The sequence below is a fragment of the Coregonus clupeaformis genome, unplaced genomic scaffold (assembly GCF_020615455.1).
Source record: "Coregonus clupeaformis isolate EN_2021a unplaced genomic scaffold, ASM2061545v1 scaf3450, whole genome shotgun sequence".
Taxonomy (NCBI): Eukaryota; Metazoa; Chordata; class Actinopteri; order Salmoniformes; family Salmonidae; genus Coregonus; species Coregonus clupeaformis.
Window position 1 is genome coordinate 13,953 of NW_025536904.1, and position 16,506 is coordinate 30,458.

Below are 16,506 nucleotides of genomic sequence, written 5' to 3' on the forward strand. Positions count from 1 at the left end.
AGCGGTTATCACGTTTGACTCAACCGCTCTAGGTCCCTGTTTCAAAACCGTGCGGAAGCAGAGACCTCTGAGACATAAAGGAAGAAAACTCTGTGTTTTATGTGCTCCTCATTATGGGAACGCAAATACATGCAAAGAATATAAGTAAAATTCTATATACTCATTGTAGTTTTTTGTAACATGTAGTTTCCGTAGTGTAGTGGTTATCACGTTCGCCTCACACGCGAAAGGTCCCCGGTTCAAAACCGGGCGGAAACAGACATCTCTGAAACAGTAGAGGAGAACATTCCTTTTCATGAGTGCCTCGTTATGGGAATTCATTTAAATGCAAAGAAAATCAGTAAAATTCTGTTTACTCCTTGTAGACTCTTCAACTAGCAGTTTCCGTAGTGTAGCGGTTATCACGTTTGACTCAACCGCTCTAGGTCCCTGTTTCAAAACCGTGCGGAAGCAGAGACCTCTGAGACATAAAGAGAAAACTCTGTGTTTTATGTGCTCCTCATTATGGGAACGCAAATACATGCAAAGAATATAAGTAAAATTCTATATACTCATTGTAGTTTTTTGTAACATGTAGTTTCCGTAGTGTAGTGGTTATCACGTTCGCCTCACACGCGAAAGGTCCCCGGTTCAAAACCGGGCGGAAACAGACATCTCTGAAACAGTAGAGGAGAACATTCCTTTTCATGAGTGCCTCGTTATGGGAATTCATTTAAATGCAAAGAAAATCAGTAAAATTCTGTTTACTCCTTGTAGACTCTTCAACTAGCAGTTTCCGTAGTGTAGCGGTTATCACGTTTGACTCAACCGCTCTAGGTCCCTGTTTCAAAACCGTGCGGAAGCAGAGACCTCTGAGACATAAAGAGAAGAAAACTCTGTGTTTTATGTGCTCCTCATTATGGGAACGCAAATACATGCAAAGAATATAAGTAAAATTCTATATACTCATTGTAGTTTTTTGAAACATGTAGTTTCCGTAGTGTAGTGGTTATCACGTTCGCCTCACACGCGAAAGGTCCCCGGTTCAAAACCGGGCGGAAACAGAGATCTCTGAAACAGTAGCGGAGAACAGTCCTTTTCATGAGTGCCTCGTTATGGGAATTCATTTAAATGCAAAGAAAATCAGTAAAATTCTGTTTACTCCTTGTAGACTCTTCAACTAGCAGTTTCCGTAGTGTAGCGGTTATCACGTTTGACTCAACCGCTCTAGGTCCCTGTTTCAAAACCGTGCGGAAGCAGAGACCGCTGAGACATACAAGAGAAAACTCTGTGTTTTATGTGCTCCTCATTATGGGAACGCAAATACATGCAAAGAATATAAGTAAAATTCTATATACTCATTGTAGTTTTTTAAACATGTAGTTTCCGTATTGTAGTGGTTATCACGTTCGCCTCACACGCGAAAGGTCCCCGGTTCAAAACCGGGAGGAAACAGAGATCTCTGAAACAGTAGAGGAGAACATTCCTTTTCATGAGTGCCTCGTTATGGGAATTCATTTAAATGCAAAGAAAATGAGTAAAATTCTGTTTACTCCTTGTAGACTCTTCAACTAGCAGTTTCCGTAGTGTAGCGGTTATCACGTTTGACTCAACCGCTCTAGGTCCCTGTTTCAAAACCGTGCGCGGAAGCAGAGACCTCTGAGACATAAAGAGAAAACTCTGTGTTTTATGTGCTCCTCATTATGGGAACGCAAATACATGCAAAGAATATAAGTAAAATTCTATATACTCATTGTAGTTTTTTGAAACATGTAGTTTCCGTAGTGTAGTGGTTATCACGTTCGCCTCACACGCGAAAGGTCCCCGGTTCAAAACCGGGCGGAAACAGAGATCTCTGAAACAGTAGAGGAGAACATTCCTTTTCATGAGTGCCTCGTTATGGGAATTCATTTAAATGCAAAGAAAATCAGTAAAATTCTGTTTACTCCTTGTAGACTCTTCAACTAGCAGTTTCCGTAGTGTAGCGGTTATCACGTTTGACTCAACCGCTCTAGGTCCCTGTTTCAAAACCGTGCGGAAGCAGAGACCTCTGAGACATAAAGGAAAACTCTGTGTTTTATGTGCTCCTCATTATGGGAATGCAAATAAATGCAAAGAATATAAGTAAAATTCTATATACTCATTGTAGTTTTTTGTAACATGTAGTTTCCGTAGTGTAGTGGTTATCACGTTTGACTCACACGCGAAAGGTCCCTGTTTCAAAACCGAGCGGAAACAGAGACCTCTGAGACATAAAGGAAAACTCTGTGTTTTATGTGCTCCTCATTATGGGAACGCAAATACATGCAAAGAATATAAGTAAAATTCTATATACTCATTGTAGTTTTTTGTAACATGTAGTTTCCGTAGTGTAGTGGTTATCACGTTCGCCTCACACGCGAAAGGTCCCCGGTTCAAAACCGGGCGGAAACAGAGATCTCTGAAACAGTAGAGGAGAACATTCCTTTTCATGAGTGCCTCGTTATGGGAATTCATTTAAATGCAAAGAAAATCAGTAAAATTCTGTTTACTCCTTGTAGACTCTTCAACTAGCAGTTTCCGTAGTGTAGCGGTTATCACGTTTGACTCAACCGCTCTAGGTCCCTGTTTCAAAACCGTGCGGAAGCAGAGACCTCTGAGACATAAAGGTAAAGAAAACTCTGTGTTTTATGTGCTCCTCATTATGGGAACGCAAATACATGCAAAGAATATAAGTAAAATTCTATATACTCATTGTAGTTTTTGTAACATGTAGTTTCCGTAGTGTAGTGGTTATCACGTTCGCCTCACACGCGAAAGGTCCCCGGTTCAAAACCGGGCGGAAACAGAGATCTCTGAAACAGTAGAGGAGAACATTCCTTTTCATGAGTGCCTCGTTATGGGAATTCATTTAAATGCAAAGAAAATCAGTAAAATTCTGTTTACTCCTTGTAGACTCTTCAACTAGCAGTTTCCGTAGTGTAGCGGTTATCACGTTTGACTCAACCGCTCTAGGTCCCTGTTTCAAAACCGTGCGGAAGCAGAGACCTCTGAGACATAAAGGAAAGAAAACTCTGTGTTTTATGTGCTCCTCATTATGGGAACGCAAATACATGCAAAGAATATAAGTAAAATTCTATATACTCATTGTAGTTTTTTGTAACATGTAGTTTCCGTAGTGTAGTGGTTATCACGTTCGCCTCACACGCGAAAGGTCCCCGGTTCAAAACCGGGCGGAAACAGACATCTCTGAAACAGTAGAGGAGAACATTCCTTTTCATGAGTGCCTCGTTATGGGAATTCATTTAAATGCAAAGAAAATCAGTAAAATTCTGTTTACTCCTTGTAGACTCTTCAACTAGCAGTTTCCGTAGTGTAGCGGTTATCACGTTTGACTCAACCGCTCTAGGTCCCTGTTTCAAAACCGTGCGGAAGCAGAGACCTCTGAGACATAAAGGAAAGAAAACTCTGTGTTTTATGTGCTCCTCATTATGGGAACGCAAATACATGCAAAGAATATAAGTAAAATTCTATATACTCATTGTAGTTTTTTTTAAACATGTAGTTTCCGTAGTGTAGTGGTTATCACGTTCGCCTCACACGCGAAAGGTCCCCGGTTCAAAACCGGGCGGAAACAGAGATCTCTGAAACAGTAGAGGAGAACATTCCTTTTCATGAGTGCCTCGTTATGGGAATTCATTTAAATGCAAAGAAAATCAGTAAAATTCTGTTTACTCCTTGTAGACTCTTCAACTAGCAGTTTCCGTAGTGTAGCGGTTATCACGTTTGACTCAACCGCTCTAGGTCCCTGTTTCAAAACCGTGCGGAAGCAGAGACCGCTGAGACATACAAGAAACAGAAAACTCGGTGTTTTATGTGCTCCTCATTATGGGAACGCAAATACATGCAAAGAATATAAGTAAAACTCTATTTACTCATTGTAGTTTTTTTAACATGTGGTTTCCGTAGTGTAGTGGTTATCACGTTTGCCTCACACGCGAAAGGTCCCCGGTTCAAAACCGGGTGGAAACAGACATCTCTGAAACAGTAGAGGAGAACATTCCTTTTCATGAGTGCCTCGTTATGGGAATTCATTTAAATGCAAAGAAAATCAGTAAAATTCTGTTTACTCCTTGTAGACTCTTCAACTAGCAGTTTCCGTAGTGTAGCGGTTATCACGTTTGACTCAACCGCTCTAGGTCCCTGTTTCAAAACCGTGCGGAAGCAGAGACCTCTGAGACATAAAGGAAAACTCTGTGTTTTATGTGCTCCTCATTATGGGAACGCAAATACATGCAAAGAATATAAGTAAAATTCTATATACTCATTGTAGTTTTTGTAACATGTAGTTTCCGTAGTGTAGTGGTTATCACGTTCGCCTCACACGTGAAAGGTCCCCGGTTCAAAACCGGGCGGAAACAGACATCTCTGAAACAGTAGAGGAGAACATTCCTTTTCATGAGTGCCTCGTTATGGGAATTCATTTAAATGCAAAGAAAATCAGTAAAATTCTGTTTACTCCTTGTAGACTCTTCAACTAGCAGTTTCCGTAGTGTAGCGGTTATCACGTTTGACTCAACCGCTCTAGGTCCCTGTTTCAAAACCGTGCGGAAGCAGAGACCTCTGAGACATAAAGGAAAGAAAACTCTGTGTTTTATGTGCTCCTCATTATGGGAACGCAAATACATGCAAAGAATATAAGTAAAATTCTATATACTCATTGTAGTTTTTTTAACATGTAGTTTCCGTAGTGTAGTGGTTATCACGTTCGCCTCACACGCGAAAGGTCCCCGGTTCAAAACCGGGCGGAAACAGAGATCTCTGAAACAGTAGAGGAGAACATTCCTTTTCATGAGTGCCTCGTTATGGGAATTCATTTAAATGCAAAGAAAATCAGTAAAATTCTGTTTACTCCTTGTAGACTCTTCAACTAGCAGTTTCCGTAGTGTAGCGGTTATCACGTTTGACTCAACCGCTCTAGGTCCCTGTTTCAAAACCGTGCGGAAGCAGAGACCTCTGAGACATAAAGGAAAACTCTGTGTTTTATGTGCTCCTCATTATGGGAACGCAAATACATGCAAAGAATATAAGTAAAATTCTATATACTCATTGTAGTTTTTGTAACATGTAGTTTCCGTAGTGTAGCGGTTATCACGTTTGACTCAACCGCTCTAGGTCCCTGTTTCAAAACCGTGCGGAAGCAGAGACCTCTGAGACATAAAGAAAGAAAACTCTGTGTTTTATGTGCTCCTCATTATGGGAACGCAAATACATGCAAAGAATATAAGTAAAATTCTATATACTCATTGTAGTTTTTGTAACATGTAGTTTCCGTAGTGTAGTGGTTATCACGTTCGCCTCACACGCGAAAGGTCCCCGGTTCAAAACCGGGCGGAAACAGAGATCTCTGAAACAGTAGCGGAGAACAATCTTTTTCATGAGTGCCTCGTTATGGGAATTCATTTAAATGCAAAGAAAATCTGTAAAATTCTGTTTACTCCTTGTAGACTCTTCAACTAGCAGTTTCCGTAGTGTAGCGGTTATCACGTTTGACTCAACCGCTCTAGGTCCCTGTTTCAAAACCGTGCGGAAGCAGAGACCTCTGAGACATAAAGAGAAAACTCTGTGTTTTATGTGCTCCTCATTATGGGAACGCAAATACATGCAAAGAATATAAGTAAAATTCTATATACTCATTGTAGTTTTTTGTAACATGTAGTTTCCGTAGTGTAGTGGTTATCACGTTCGCCTCACACGCGAAAGGTCCCCGGTTCAAAACCGGGCGGAAACAGAGATCTCTGAAACAGTAGAGGAGAACATTCCTTTTCATGAGTGCCTCGTTATGGGAATTCATTTAAATGCAAAGAAAATCAGTAAAATTCTGTTTACTCCTTGTAGACTCTTCAACTAGCAGTTTCCGTAGTGTAGCGGTTATCACGTTTGACTCAACCGCTCTAGGTCCCTGTTTCAAAACCGTGCGGAAGCAGAGACCTCTGAGACATAAAGGAAAACTCTGTGTTTTATGTGCTCCTCATTATGGGAACGCAAATACATGCAAAGAATATAAGTAAAATTCTATATACTCATTGTAGTTTTTTAAACAAGTAGTTTCCGTATTGTAGTGGTTATCACGTTCGCCTCACACGCGAAAGGTCCCTGGTTCAAAACCGGGAGGAAACAGAGATCTCTGAAACAGTAGAGGAGAACATTTCTTTTCATGAGTGCCTCGTTATGGGAATTCATTTAAATGCAAAGAAAATCTGTAAAATTCTGTTTACTCCTTGTAGACTCTTCAACTAGCAGTTTCCGTAGTGTAGCGGTTATCACGTTTGACTCAACCGCTCTAGGTCCCTGTTTCAAAACCATGCGGAAGCAGAGACAGCTGACACATACAAGACGTAACAGAAAACTCGGTGTTTTATGTGCTCCTCATTATGGGAACGCAAATACATGCAAAGAATATAAGTAAAACTCTATTTACTCATTGTAGTTTTTTTAACATGTGGTTTCAGTAGTGTAGTGGTTATCACGTTTGCCTCACACGCGAAAGGTCCCCGGTTCAAAACCGGGTGGAAACAGACATCTCTGAAACAGTAGAGGAGAACATTCCTTTTCATGAGTGCCTCGTTATGGGAATTCATTTAAATGCAAAGAAAATCAGTAAAATTCTGTTTACTCCTTGTAGACTCTTCAACTAGCAGTTTCCGTAGTGTAGCGGTTATCACGTTTGACTCAACCGCTCTAGGTCCCTGTTTCAAAACCGTGCGGAAGCAGAGACCTCTGAGACATAAAGGAAAACTCTGTGTTTTATGTGCTCCTCATTATGGGAACGCAAATACATGCAAAGAATATAAGTAAAATTCTATATACTCATTGTAGTTTTTGTAACATGTAGTTTCCGTAGTGTAGTGGTTATCACGTTCGCCTCACACGCGAAAGGTCCCCGGTTCAAAACCGTGCGGAAGCAGAGACCTCTGAGACATAAAGGAAAACTCTGTGTTTTATGTGCTCCTCATTAATGGAACGCAAATACATGCAAATAATATAAGTAAAATTCTATATACTCATTGTAGTTTTTTGAATATGTAGTTTCCGTAGTGTAGTGGTTATCACGTTCGCCTCACACGCGAAAGGTCCCCGGTTCAAAACCGGGTGGAAACAGAGATCTCTGAAACAGTAGAGGAGAACAATCCTTTTCATGAGTGCCTCGTTATGGGAATTCATTTAAATGCAAAGAAAATCAGTAAAATTATGTTTACTCCTTGTAGACTCTTCAACCAGCAGTTTCCGTAGTGTAGTGGTTAACACGTTTGACTCAACCGCTCTAGGTCCCTGTTTCAAAACCGTGCGGAAGCAGAGACCTCTGACACATAAAGGAAAACTCTGTGTTTTATGTGCTCCTCATTATGGGAACGCAAATACATGCAAAGAATATAAGTAAAATTCTATATACTCATTGTAGTTTTTTTAACATGTAGTTTCCGTAGTGTAGTGGTTATCACGTTCGCCTCACACGCGAAAGGTCCCCGGTTCAAAACCGGGAGGAAACAGAGATCTCTGAAACAGTAGAGGAGAACATTCCTTTTCATGAGTGCCTCGTTATGGGAATTCATTTAAATGCAAAGAAAATCAGTAAAATTCTGTTTACTCCTTGTAGACTCTTCAACTAGCAGTTTCCGTAGTGTAGCGGTTATCACGTTTGACTCAACCGCTCTAGGTCCCTGTTTCAAAACCGTGCGGAAGCAGAGACCGCTGAGACATAAAGAGAAAGAAAACTCTGTGTTTTATGTGCTCCTCATTATGGGAACGCAAATACATGCAAAGAATATAAGTAAAATTCTATATACTCATTGTAGTTTTTTAAACATGTAGTTTCCGTAGTGTAGTGGTTATCACGTTCGCCTCACACGCGAAAGGTCCCCGGTTCAAAACCGGGTGGAAACAGACATCTCTGAAACAGTAGAGGAGAACATTCCTTTTCATGAGTGCCTCGTTATGGGAATTCATTTAAATGCAAAGAAAATCAGTAAAATTCTGTTTACTCCTTGTAGACTCTTCAACTAGCAGTTTCCGTAGTGTAGCGGTTATCACGTTTGACTCAACCGCTCTAGGTCCCTGTTTCAAAACCGTGCGGAAGCAGAGACCTCTGAGACATAAAGGAAAACTCTGTGTTTTATGTGCTCCTCATTATGGGAACGCAAATACATGCAAAGAATATAAGTAAAATTCTATATACTCATTGTAGTTTTTGTAACATGTAGTTTCCGTAGTGTAGTGGTTATACGTTGCCTCACACGCGAAAGGTCCCCGGTTCAAAACCGGGCGGAAACAGAGACCTCTGAGACATAAAGGAAAACTCTGTGTTTTATGTGCTCCTCATTATGGGAACGCAAATACATGCAAAGAATATAAGTAAAATTCTATATACTCATTGTAGTTTTTTAACATGTAGTTTCCGTAGTGTAGTGGTTATCACGTTCGCCTCACACGCGAAAGGTCCCCGGTTCAAAACCGGGCGGAAACAGACATCTCTGAAACAGTAGAGGAGAACATTCCTTTTCATGAGTGCCTCGTTATGGGAATTCATTTAAATGCAAAGAAAATGAGTACAATTCTGTTTACTCCTTGTAGACTCTTCAACTAGCAGTTTCCGTAGTGTAGCGGTTATCACGTTTGACTCAACCGCTCTAGGTCCCTGTTTCAAAACCGTGCGGAAGCAGAGACCTCTGAGACATAAAGGAAAGAAAACTCTGTGTTTTATGTGCTCCTCATTATGGGAACGCAAATACATGCAAAGAATATAAGTAAAATTCTATATACTCATTGTAGTTTTTTGTAACATGTAGTTTCCGTAGTGTAGTGGTTATCACGTTCGCCTCACACGCGAAAGGTCCCCGGTTCAAAACCGGGCGGAAACAGAGATCTCTGAAACAGTAGAGGAGAACATTCCTTTTCATGAGTGCCTCGTTATGGGAATTCATTTAAATGCAAAGAAAATCAGTAAAATTCTGTTTACTCCTTGTAGACTCTTCAACTAGCAGTTTCCGTAGTGTAGCGGTTATCACGTTTGACTCAACCGCTCTAGGTCCCTGTTTCAAAACCGTGCGGAAGCAGAGACCTCTGAGACATAAAGAGAAAACTCTGTGTTTTATGTGCTCCTCATTATGGGAACGCAAATACATGCAAAGAATATAAGTAAAATTCTATATACTCATTGTAGTTTTTTTAAACAAGTAGTTTCCGTAGTGTAGTGGTTATCACGTTCGCCTCACACGCGAAAGGTCCCCGGTTCAAAACCGGGAGGAAACAGAGATCTCTGAAACAGTAGAGGAGAACATTCCTTTTCATGAGTGCCTCGTTATGGGAATTCATTTAAATGCAAAGAAAATCAGTAAAATTCTGTTTACTCCTTGTAGACTCTTCAACTAGCAGTTTCCGTAGTGTAGCGGTTATCACGTTTGACTCAACCGCTCTAGGTCCCTGTTTCAAAACCGTGCGGAAGCAGAGACCGCTGAGACATACAAGAGAACAGAAAACTCTGTGTTTTATGTGCTCCTCATTATGGGAACGCAAATACATGCAAAGAATATAAGTAAAATTCTATATACTCATTGTAGTTTTTGTAACATGTAGTTTCAGTAGTGTAGTGGTTATCACGTTCGCCTCACACGCGAAAGGTCCCCGGTTCAAAACCGGGTGGAAACAGACATCTCTGAAACAGTAGAGGAGAACATTCCTTTTCATGAGTGCCTCGTTATGGGAATTCATTTAAATGCAAAGAAAATCAGTAAAATTCTGTTTACTCCTTGTAGACTCTTCAACTAGCAGTTTCCGTAGTGTAGCGGTTATCACGTTTGACTCAACCGCTCTAGGTCCCTGTTTCAAAACCGTGCGGAAGCAGAGACCTCTGAGACATAAAGGAAAACTCTGTGTTTTATGTGCTCCTCATTATGGGAACGCAAATACATGCAAAGAAAATAAGTAAAATTCTATATACTCATTGTAGTTTTTGTAACATGTAGTTTCAGTAGTGTAGTGGTTATCACGTTCGCCTCACACGCGAAAGGTCCCCGGTTCAAAACCGGGCGGAAACAGAGACCTCTGAGACATAAAGGAAAACTCTGTGTTTTATGTGCTCCTCATTATGGGAACGCAAATACATGCAAAGAATATAAGTAAAATTCTATATACTCATTGTAGTTTTTGTAACATGTAGTTTCCGTAGTGTAGTGGTTATCACGTTCGCCTCACACGCGAAAGGTCCCCGGTTCAAAACCGGGCGGAAACAGAGATCTCTGAAACAGTAGAGGAGAACATTCCTTTTCATGAGTGCCTCGTTATGGGAATTCATTTAAATGCAAAGAAAATCAGTAAAATTCTGTTTACTCCTTGTAGACTCTTCAACTAGCAGTTTCCGTAGTGTAGCGGTTATCACGTTTGACTCAACCGCTCTAGGTCCCTGTTTCAAAACCGTGCGGAAGCAGAGACCTCTGAGACATAAAGAGAAAACTCTGTGTTTTATGTGCTCCTCATTATGGGAACGCAAATACATGCAAAGAATATAAGTAAAATTCTATATACTCATTGTAGTTTTTTTAAACATGTAGTTTCCGTAGTGTAGTGGTTATCACGTTCGCCTCACACGCGAAAGGTCCCCGGTTCAAAACCGGGAGGAAACAGAGATCTCTGAAACAGTAGAGGAGAACATTCCTTTTCATGAGTGCCTCGTTATGGGAATTCATTTAAATGCAAAGAAAATCAGTAAAATTCTGTTTACTCCTTGTAGACTCTTCAACTAGCAGTTTCCGTAGTGTAGCGGTTATCACGTTTGACTCAACCGCTCTAGGTCCCTGTTTCAAAACCGTGCGGAAGCAGAGACCTCTGAGACATAAAGGAAAGAAAACTCTGTGTTTTATGTGCTCCTCATTATGGGAACGCAAATACATGCAAAGAATATAAGTAAAATTCTATATACTCATTGTAGTTTTTTTAACATGTAGTTTCCGTAGTGTAGTGGTTATCACGTTCGCCTCACACGCGAAAGGTCCCCGGTTCAAAACCGGGTGGAAACAGAGATCTCTGAAACAGTAGAGGAGAACATTCCTTTTCATGAGTGCCTCGTTATGGGAATTCATTTAAATGCAAAGAAAATCAGTAAAATTCTGTTTACTCCTTGTAGACTCTTCAACTAGCAGTTTCCGTAGTGTAGCGGTTATCACGTTTGACTCAACCGCTCTAGGTCCCTGTTTCAAAACCGTGCGGAAGCAGAGACCTCTGAGACATAAAGGAAAACTCTGTGTTTTATGTGCTCCTCATTATGGGAACGCAAATACATGCAAAGAATATAAGTAAAATTCTATATACTCATTGTAGTTTTTTGTAACATGTAGTCGAGTGTAGTGGTTATCATTCGAGCGAAAGGTCCCGGTTCAAAACCGGGGGAAACAGAGACTCTGAGAATAAAGGAAAACTCTGTGTTTTATGTGTCCTCATTATGGGAACGCAAATACATGCAAAGAATATAAGTAAAATTCTATATACTCATTGTAGTTTTTGTAACATGTAGTTTCCGTAGTGTAGTGGTTATCACGTTCGCCTCACACGCGAAAGGTCCCCGGTTCAAAACCGGGCGGAAACAGAGATCTCTGAAACAGTAGAGGAGAACATTCCTTTTCATGAGTGCCTCGTTATGGGAATTCATTTAAATGCAAAGAAAATCAGTAAAATTCTGTTTACTCCTTGTAGACTCTTCAACTAGCAGTTTCCGTAGTGTAGCGGTTATCACGTTTGACTCAACCGCTCTAGGTCCCTGTTTCAAAACCGTGCGGAAGCAGAGACCTCTGAGACATAAAGGAAAGAAAACTCTGTGTTTTATGTGCTCCTCATTATGGGAACGCAAATACATGCAAAGAATATAAGTAAAATTCTATATACTCATTGTAGTTTTTTGTAACATGTAGTTTCCGTAGTGTAGTGGTTATCACGTTCGCCTCACACGCGAAAGGTCCCCGGTTCAAAACCGGGCGGAAACAGACATCTCTGAAACAGTAGAGGAGAACATTCCTTTTCATGAGTGCCTCGTTATGGGAATTCATTTAAATGCAAAGAAAATCAGTAAAATTCTGTTTACTCCTTGTAGACTCTTCAACTAGCAGTTTCCGTAGTGTAGCGGTTATCACGTTTGACTCAACCGCTCTAGGTCCCTGTTTCAAAACCGTGCGGAAGCAGAGACCTCTGAGACATAAAGAGAAAACTCTGTGTTTTATGTGCTCCTCATTATGGGAACGCAAATATATGCAAAGAATATAAGTACAATTCTATATACTCATTGTAGTTTTTTAAACATGTGGTTTCCGTAGTGTAGTGGTTATCACGTTCGCCTCACACGCGAAAGGTCCCCGGTTCAAAACCGGGCGGAAACAGACATCTCTGAAACAGTAGAGGAGAACATTCCTTTTCATGAGTGCCTCGTTATGGGAATTCATTAAATGCAAAGAAAATGAGTAAAATTCTGTTTACTCCTTGTAGACTCTTCAACTAGCAGTTTCCGTAGTGTAGCGGTTATCACGTTTAACTCAACCGCTCTAGGTCCCTGTTTCAAAACCGTGCGGAAGCAGAGACAGCTGACACATACAAGACGTAACAGAAAACTCTGTGTTTTATGTGCTCCTCATTATGGGAACGCAAATATATGCAAAGAATATAAGTACAATTCTATATACTCATTGTAGTTTTTTTAACATGTGGTTTCTGTAGTGTAGTGGTTATCACGTTTGCCTCACACGCGAAAGGTCCCCGGTTCAAAACCGGGTGGAAACAGAGATCTCTGAAACAGTAGAGGAGAACATTCCTTTTCATGAGTGCCTCGTTATGGGAATTCATTTAAATGCAAAGAAAATCAGTAAAATTCTGTTTACTCCTTGTAGACTCTTCAACTAGCAGTTTCCGTAGTGTAGCGGTTATCACGTTTGACTCAACCGCTCTAGGTCCCTGTTTCAAAACCGTGCGGAAGCAGAGACCTCTGAGACATAAAGGAAAACTCTGTGTTTTATGTGCTCCTCATTATGGGAACGCAAATACATGCAAAGAATATAAGTAAAATTCTGTATACTCATTGTAGACTTTTTGTAACAAGTAGTTTCTGTAGTGTAGTGGTTATCACGTTTGACTCAAACGCGAAAGGTCCCTGGTTCAAAACCGTGCGGAAGCAGAGACCTCTGAGACATAAAGGAAAACTCTGTGTTTTATGTGCTCCTCATTATGGGAACGCAAATACATGCAAAGAATATAAGTAAAATTCTATATACTCATTGTAGTTTTTGTAACATGTAGTTTCCGTAGTGTAGTGGTTATCACGTTCGCCTCACACGCGAAAGGTCCCCGGTTCAAAACCGGGCGGAAACAGAGATCTCTGAAACAGTAGCGGAGAACAATCTTTTTCATGAGTGCCTCGTTATGGGAATTCATTTAAATGCAAAGAAAATCAGTAAAATTCTGTTTACTCCTTGTAGACTCTTCAACTAGCAGTTTCCGTAGTGTAGCGGTTATCACGTTTGACTCAACCGCTCTAGGTCCCTGTTTCAAAACCGTGCGGAAGCAGAGACCTCTGAGACATAAAGGAAAACTCTGTGTTTTATGTGCTCCTCATTATGGGAACGCAAATACATGCAAAGAATATAAGTAAAATTCTATATACTCATTGTAGTTTTTTTAAACATGTAGTTTCCGTAGTGTAGTGGTTATCACGTTCGCCTCACACGCGAAAGGTCCCCGGTTCAAAACCGGGAGGAAACAGAGATCTCTGAAACAGTAGAGGAGAACATTACTTTTCATGAGTGCCTCGTTATGGGAATTCATTTAAATGCAAAGAAAATCTGTAAAATTCTGTTTACTCCTTGTAGACTCTTCAACTAGCAGTTTCCGTAGTGTAGCGGTTATCACGTTTGACTCAACCGCTCTAGGTCCCTGTTTCAAAACCGTGCGGAAGCAGAGACCTCTGACACATACAAGACGTAACAGAAAACTCTGTGTTTTATGTGCTCCTCATTATGGGAACGCAAATACATGCAAAGAATATAAGTAAAATTCTATATACTCATTGTAGTTTTTTTAACATGTGGTTTCCGTAGTGTAGTGGTTATCACGTTCGCCTCACACGCGAAAGGTCCCCGGTTCAAAACCGGGTGGAAACAGAGATCTCTGAAACAGTAGAGGAGAACATTCCTTTTCATGAGTGCCTCGTTATGGGAATTCATTTAAATGCAAAGAAAATCAGTAAAATTCTGTTTACTCCTTGTAGACTCTTCAACTAGCAGTTTCCGTAGTGTAGCGGTTATCACGTTTGACTCAACCGCTCTAGGTCCCTGTTTCAAAACCGTGCGGAAGCAGAGACCTCTGAGACATAAAGGAAAACTCTGTGTTTTATCTATTATGGAACGCAAATACATGCAAAGAATATAAGTAAAATTATATACTATTGTAGTTTTTAACATGTGATAGTGATACGTTGCCAGGAAAGGTCCGGTTCAAAACCGGGCGGAAACAGAGATCTGAGACATAAAGGAAAACTCTGTGTTTTATGTGCTCCTCATTATGGGAACGCAAATACATGCAAAGAATATAAGTAAAATTCTATATACTCATTGTAGTTTTTGTAACATGTAGTTTCCGTAGTGTAGTGGTTATCACGTTCGCCTCACACGTGAAAGGTCCCCGGTTCAAAACCGGGCGGAAACAGACATCTCTGAAACAGTAGAGGAGAACATTCCTTTTCATGAGTGCCTCGTTATGGGAATTCATTTAAATGCAAAGAAAATGAGTACAATTCTGTTTACTCCTTGTAGACTCTTCAACTAGCAGTTTCCGTAGTGTAGCGGTTATCACGTTTGACTCAACCGCTCTAGGTCCCTGTTTCAAAACCGTGCGGAAGCAGAGACAGCTGACACATACAAGAAGAAAACTCTGTGTTTTATGTGCTCCTCATTATGGGAACGCAAATACATGCAAAGAATATAAGTAAAATTCTATATACTCATTGTAGTTTTTTTAACATGTAGTTTCCGTAGTGTAGTGGTTATCACGTTCGCCTCACACGCGAAAGGTCCCCGGTTCAAAACCGGGTGGAAACAGAGATCTCTGAAACAGTAGAGGAGAACATTCCTTTTCATGAGTGCCTCGTTATGGGAATTCATTTAAATGCAAAGAAAATCAGTAAAATTCTGTTTACTCCTTGTAGACTCTTCAACTAGCAGTTTCCGTAGTGTAGCGGTTATCACGTTTGACTCAACCGCTCTAGGTCCCTGTTTCAAAACCGTGCCGGAAGCAGAGACCTCTGAGACATAAAGAGTAAAGAAAACTCTGTGTTTTATGTGCTCCTCATTATGGGAACGCAAATACATGCAAAGAATATAAGTAAAATTCTATATACTCATTGTAGTTTTTTGTAACATGTAGTTTCCGTAGTGTAGTGGTTATCACGTTCGCCTCACACGCGAAAGGTCCCCGGTTCAAAACCGGGCGGAAACAGACATCTCTGAAACAGTAGAGGAGAACATTCCTTTTCATGAGTGCCTCGTTATGGGAATTCATTTAAATGCAAAGAAAATCAGTAAAATTCTGTTTACTCCTTGTAGACTCTTCAACTAGCAGTTTCCGTAGTGTAGCGGTTATCACGTTTGACTCAACCGCTCTAGGTCCCTGTTTCAAAACCGTGCGGAAGCAGAGACCTCTGAGACATAAAGGAAAGAAAACTCTGTGTTTTATGTGCTCCTCATTATGGGAACGCAAATACATGCAAAGAATATAAGTAAAATTCTATATACTCATTGTAGTTTTTGTAACATGTAGTTTCCGTAGTGTAGTGGTTATCACGTTCGCCTCACACGCGAAAGGTCCCCGGTTCAAAACCGGGCGGAAACAGAGACCTCTGAGACATAAAGGAAAACTCTGTGTTTTATGTGCTCCTCATTATGGGAACGCAAATACATGCAAAGAATATAAGTAAAATTCTATATACTCATTGTAGTTTTTGTAACATGTAGTTTCCGTAGTGTAGTGGTTATCACGTTCGCCTCACACGCGAAAGGTCCCCGGTTCAAAACCGGGCGGAAACAGAGATCTCTGAAACAGTAGAGGAGAACATTCCTTTTCATGAGTGCCTCGTTATGGGAATTCATTTAAATGCAAAGAAAATCAGTAAAATTCTGTTTACTCCTTGTAGACTCTTCAACTAGCAGTTTCCGTAGTGTAGCGGTTATCACGTTTGACTCAACCGCTCTAGGTCCCTGTTTCAAAACCGTGCGGAAGCAGAGACCTCTGAGACATAAAGGAAAACTCTGTGTTTTATGTGCTCCTCATTATGGGAACGAAATCTAAAAAGAAAGTTATTATGGAACGCAAATACATGCAAAGAATATAAGTAAAATTCTATATACTCATTGTAGTTTTTTAAACAAGTAGTTTCCGTAGTGTAGTGGTTATCACGTTCGCCTCACACGCGAAAGGTCCCCGGTTCAAAACCGGGAGGAAACAGAGATCTCTGAAACAGTA

The 16,506-nt window shown here is 40.6% G+C and overlaps 37 non-coding genes across 37 annotated transcripts; all 37 read left to right on the forward strand.

Annotated features, from left to right (window-relative positions):
- The first annotated feature begins 185 nt into the window (after nt 1-185).
- Nucleotides 186-258, forward strand: trnav-cac. The gene has a single exon. It is a non-coding gene; the product is annotated as a tRNA-Val (tRNA).
- A 318-nt stretch (nt 259-576) lies between these two features.
- Nucleotides 577-649, forward strand: trnav-cac. The gene has a single exon. It is a non-coding gene; the product is annotated as a tRNA-Val (tRNA).
- A 321-nt stretch (nt 650-970) lies between these two features.
- Nucleotides 971-1,043, forward strand: trnav-cac. Its single transcript has one exon. It is a non-coding gene; the product is annotated as a tRNA-Val (tRNA).
- A 711-nt stretch (nt 1,044-1,754) lies between these two features.
- Nucleotides 1,755-1,827, forward strand: trnav-cac. Its single transcript has one exon. It is a non-coding gene; the product is annotated as a tRNA-Val (tRNA).
- Nucleotides 1,828-2,339: 512 nt separating this feature from the next.
- On the forward strand, nt 2,340-2,412 carry trnav-cac. Its single transcript has one exon. It is a non-coding gene; the product is annotated as a tRNA-Val (tRNA).
- A 321-nt stretch (nt 2,413-2,733) lies between these two features.
- trnav-cac lies at nt 2,734-2,806 on the forward strand. The gene has a single exon. It is a non-coding gene; the product is annotated as a tRNA-Val (tRNA).
- Nucleotides 2,807-3,127: 321 nt separating this feature from the next.
- Nucleotides 3,128-3,200, forward strand: trnav-cac. The gene has a single exon. It is a non-coding gene; the product is annotated as a tRNA-Val (tRNA).
- Nucleotides 3,201-3,522: 322 nt separating this feature from the next.
- Nucleotides 3,523-3,595, forward strand: trnav-cac. The gene has a single exon. It is a non-coding gene; the product is annotated as a tRNA-Val (tRNA).
- Nucleotides 3,596-3,917: 322 nt separating this feature from the next.
- Nucleotides 3,918-3,990, forward strand: trnav-cac. The gene has a single exon. It is a non-coding gene; the product is annotated as a tRNA-Val (tRNA).
- Nucleotides 3,991-4,306: 316 nt separating this feature from the next.
- trnav-cac lies at nt 4,307-4,379 on the forward strand. The gene has a single exon. It is a non-coding gene; the product is annotated as a tRNA-Val (tRNA).
- A 320-nt stretch (nt 4,380-4,699) lies between these two features.
- Nucleotides 4,700-4,772, forward strand: trnav-cac. The gene has a single exon. It is a non-coding gene; the product is annotated as a tRNA-Val (tRNA).
- Nucleotides 4,773-5,285: 513 nt separating this feature from the next.
- On the forward strand, nt 5,286-5,358 carry trnav-cac. The gene has a single exon. It is a non-coding gene; the product is annotated as a tRNA-Val (tRNA).
- Nucleotides 5,359-5,676: 318 nt separating this feature from the next.
- trnav-cac lies at nt 5,677-5,749 on the forward strand. Its single transcript has one exon. It is a non-coding gene; the product is annotated as a tRNA-Val (tRNA).
- Nucleotides 5,750-7,046: 1,297 nt separating this feature from the next.
- On the forward strand, nt 7,047-7,119 carry trnav-cac. Its single transcript has one exon. It is a non-coding gene; the product is annotated as a tRNA-Val (tRNA).
- Nucleotides 7,120-7,435: 316 nt separating this feature from the next.
- trnav-cac lies at nt 7,436-7,508 on the forward strand. Its single transcript has one exon. It is a non-coding gene; the product is annotated as a tRNA-Val (tRNA).
- A 321-nt stretch (nt 7,509-7,829) lies between these two features.
- On the forward strand, nt 7,830-7,902 carry trnav-cac. Its single transcript has one exon. It is a non-coding gene; the product is annotated as a tRNA-Val (tRNA).
- A 507-nt stretch (nt 7,903-8,409) lies between these two features.
- Nucleotides 8,410-8,482, forward strand: trnav-cac. Its single transcript has one exon. It is a non-coding gene; the product is annotated as a tRNA-Val (tRNA).
- Nucleotides 8,483-8,803: 321 nt separating this feature from the next.
- On the forward strand, nt 8,804-8,876 carry trnav-cac. Its single transcript has one exon. It is a non-coding gene; the product is annotated as a tRNA-Val (tRNA).
- A 318-nt stretch (nt 8,877-9,194) lies between these two features.
- trnav-cac lies at nt 9,195-9,267 on the forward strand. The gene has a single exon. It is a non-coding gene; the product is annotated as a tRNA-Val (tRNA).
- Nucleotides 9,268-9,590: 323 nt separating this feature from the next.
- trnav-cac lies at nt 9,591-9,663 on the forward strand. The gene has a single exon. It is a non-coding gene; the product is annotated as a tRNA-Val (tRNA).
- A 316-nt stretch (nt 9,664-9,979) lies between these two features.
- On the forward strand, nt 9,980-10,052 carry trnav-cac. Its single transcript has one exon. It is a non-coding gene; the product is annotated as a tRNA-Val (tRNA).
- A 121-nt stretch (nt 10,053-10,173) lies between these two features.
- On the forward strand, nt 10,174-10,246 carry trnav-cac. The gene has a single exon. It is a non-coding gene; the product is annotated as a tRNA-Val (tRNA).
- A 318-nt stretch (nt 10,247-10,564) lies between these two features.
- trnav-cac lies at nt 10,565-10,637 on the forward strand. The gene has a single exon. It is a non-coding gene; the product is annotated as a tRNA-Val (tRNA).
- Nucleotides 10,638-10,957: 320 nt separating this feature from the next.
- trnav-cac lies at nt 10,958-11,030 on the forward strand. Its single transcript has one exon. It is a non-coding gene; the product is annotated as a tRNA-Val (tRNA).
- A 493-nt stretch (nt 11,031-11,523) lies between these two features.
- Nucleotides 11,524-11,596, forward strand: trnav-cac. The gene has a single exon. It is a non-coding gene; the product is annotated as a tRNA-Val (tRNA).
- Nucleotides 11,597-11,917: 321 nt separating this feature from the next.
- On the forward strand, nt 11,918-11,990 carry trnav-cac. Its single transcript has one exon. It is a non-coding gene; the product is annotated as a tRNA-Val (tRNA).
- A 317-nt stretch (nt 11,991-12,307) lies between these two features.
- On the forward strand, nt 12,308-12,380 carry trnav-cac. Its single transcript has one exon. It is a non-coding gene; the product is annotated as a tRNA-Val (tRNA).
- A 324-nt stretch (nt 12,381-12,704) lies between these two features.
- On the forward strand, nt 12,705-12,777 carry trnav-cac. The gene has a single exon. It is a non-coding gene; the product is annotated as a tRNA-Val (tRNA).
- Nucleotides 12,778-13,289: 512 nt separating this feature from the next.
- Nucleotides 13,290-13,362, forward strand: trnav-cac. Its single transcript has one exon. It is a non-coding gene; the product is annotated as a tRNA-Val (tRNA).
- Nucleotides 13,363-13,679: 317 nt separating this feature from the next.
- trnav-cac lies at nt 13,680-13,752 on the forward strand. Its single transcript has one exon. It is a non-coding gene; the product is annotated as a tRNA-Val (tRNA).
- A 325-nt stretch (nt 13,753-14,077) lies between these two features.
- Nucleotides 14,078-14,150, forward strand: trnav-cac. Its single transcript has one exon. It is a non-coding gene; the product is annotated as a tRNA-Val (tRNA).
- Nucleotides 14,151-14,621: 471 nt separating this feature from the next.
- On the forward strand, nt 14,622-14,694 carry trnav-cac. Its single transcript has one exon. It is a non-coding gene; the product is annotated as a tRNA-Val (tRNA).
- Nucleotides 14,695-15,013: 319 nt separating this feature from the next.
- On the forward strand, nt 15,014-15,086 carry trnav-cac. Its single transcript has one exon. It is a non-coding gene; the product is annotated as a tRNA-Val (tRNA).
- Nucleotides 15,087-15,410: 324 nt separating this feature from the next.
- trnav-cac lies at nt 15,411-15,483 on the forward strand. Its single transcript has one exon. It is a non-coding gene; the product is annotated as a tRNA-Val (tRNA).
- Nucleotides 15,484-15,803: 320 nt separating this feature from the next.
- trnav-cac lies at nt 15,804-15,876 on the forward strand. Its single transcript has one exon. It is a non-coding gene; the product is annotated as a tRNA-Val (tRNA).
- A 121-nt stretch (nt 15,877-15,997) lies between these two features.
- trnav-cac lies at nt 15,998-16,070 on the forward strand. Its single transcript has one exon. It is a non-coding gene; the product is annotated as a tRNA-Val (tRNA).
- A 345-nt stretch (nt 16,071-16,415) lies between these two features.
- On the forward strand, nt 16,416-16,488 carry trnav-cac. Its single transcript has one exon. It is a non-coding gene; the product is annotated as a tRNA-Val (tRNA).
- Nucleotides 16,489-16,506: the final 18 nt, after the last annotated feature.